This window comes from Arachis stenosperma, chromosome 9, assembly GCF_014773155.1.
Source record: "Arachis stenosperma cultivar V10309 chromosome 9, arast.V10309.gnm1.PFL2, whole genome shotgun sequence".
NCBI classification, from domain to species: domain Eukaryota; kingdom Viridiplantae; phylum Streptophyta; class Magnoliopsida; order Fabales; family Fabaceae; genus Arachis; species Arachis stenosperma.
The window spans coordinates 38,937,469-38,939,429 of NC_080385.1; the positions used below are offsets into that span (position 1 = coordinate 38,937,469).

At 41.1% G+C, this 1,961-nt stretch overlaps 1 non-coding gene across 1 annotated transcript; it reads left to right on the forward strand.

Moving 5' to 3' along the window:
* Window positions 1-1,646: 1,646 nt before the first annotated feature.
* LOC130952822 (small nucleolar RNA R71) lies at window positions 1,647-1,754 on the forward strand. Its single transcript, XR_009074997.1, has one exon. It is a non-coding gene; the product is annotated as a small nucleolar RNA R71 (small nucleolar RNA).
* Window positions 1,755-1,961: the final 207 nt, after the last annotated feature.

Here is a 1,961-nt window from a genome sequence, read left to right on the forward strand (position 1 = left end):
CAAAGCATCTCCAAAACTCCAACATATTTCTCATTACTGCACACCAAGTAACGATTTGATTCTCTTTTATTTTTCTAATAATTTTAAACACTTTGACTTCTTACAATTAAATCCAAATAATCTTATTGGCCTCCTGACTAAGATTAATAAAATAAATATAGCTTGCTTCAAACCAATAATCTCCGTGGGATCGACCCTTACTCACGTAAGGTATTACTTGGACAACCCAGTGCACTTGCTGGTTAGTTGTGCGGATCACAAATTCGTGCACCACCAGTCTCTAGGACTATGAAATCAGCAGGGATGTAATGGTCTTCAACCTTTACCAAAACATCCTCTACAAGTCCATAAGCTTGTTTTCTTGAATTGTCTGCCATCTCTAGTGAGACTCTTGCAGCTTGCACCTCAAATCCCTAGCTTCTCCATTACAGAGAGAGGCATGAGGTTTATACTTGACCCTAGGTCACACAGAGCCTTCTTAAAGGTCATGGTGCCTATGGTACAAGATATTGAAAACTTCCCAGGATCTTGTCTCTTTTGAGGTAATTTCTGCCTAGACAAGTCATCCAGTTCTTTGGTGAGCAAAGGGGGTTCATTCTCCCAAGTCTCATTACCAAATAACCTGTTATTTAGCTACATGATTGCTCCAAGGTATTTAGCAACTTGCTCTTCAGTGACATACTCATCCTTTTCAGAGGAAGAATACTCATCATAGCTCATGAATGGCAGAAGTAAATCCAATAGAATCTCTATGGTCTCAGTGTGAGCCTCAGATTCCCATGGTTCCTCATTAGGCAACTCATTGGAGTCAGTGGACGTCCATTGAGGTCTTCCTCAGTGGCGTTCACTGCCTCTTCCTCCTCTCCTAGTTTGGCCATGTGGATCATGTTAATGGCCTTGCACTCTCCTTTTGGATTCTCTTCTGTATTGCTTGGAAGAGTACTAGGAGGAAGTTCAGTAACTCTCTTACTCAGCTGGCCCACTTGTGCCTCCAAGTTCCTAATGGAGGACCTTGTTTCAGTCATGAAACTTTGAGTGGTTTTGATTAGATCAGAGACCATGGTTGCTAAGTCAGAGTGGCTCTGCTTAGAATTCTCTGTCTGTTGCTGAGAAGATGATGGAAAAGGCTTGCCATTGCTAAACTTGTTTCTTCCACCATTATTGTTGTTGAAACCTTGTTGAGGACTCTGTTGATCCTTCCATGAGAGATTTGGATGGTTTCTCCATGAAGAATTATAGGTGTTTCCATAGGGTTCTCCCATGTAATTCACCTCTTCCATTGAAGGGTTCTCAGGATCATAAGCTTCTTCTTCAGATGAAGCGTCCTTAGTATTGCCTGGTGCAGCTTGCATTCCAGATAGACTTTGAGAAATCAAATTGACTTGCTGAGTTAATATTTTGTTCTGAGCCAGTATGGCATTCAGAGTGTCAATCTCAAGAACTCCTTTCTTCTGATTCGTCCCATTGTTCACAGGATTCCTTTCAGAAGTGTACATGAATTGGTTATTTGCAACTATTTCAATTAGTTTTTGAGCTTCTGTAGGTGTCTTCTTCAGATGAAGAGATCCTCCAGCAGAGCTATCCAATGACATCTTGGACAGTTCAGACAGACCATCATAGAAAATACCTATGATGCTCCATTCAGAAAGCATGTCAGAGGGACACTTTCTGATCAATTATTTGTATCTTTCCCAAGCTTCATAGAGGGATTCTCCTTCCTTCTGTTTGAAGATTTGGACTTCCACTCTAAGCTTACTCAATTTTTGAGGTGTAAATAACTTTGCCAAGAAGGCATTGACTAGCTTTTCCCAAGAGTTCAGGCTTTCTTTAGGTTGTGAGTCCAACCATATCCTAGCTCTGTCTCTTACAGCAAAAGGGAATAGCATAAGTCTATAGACCTCAGGGTCAACCCCATTAGTCTTGACAGTGTCACAGATTTGCAAGAATTCAGCTAAAAACTG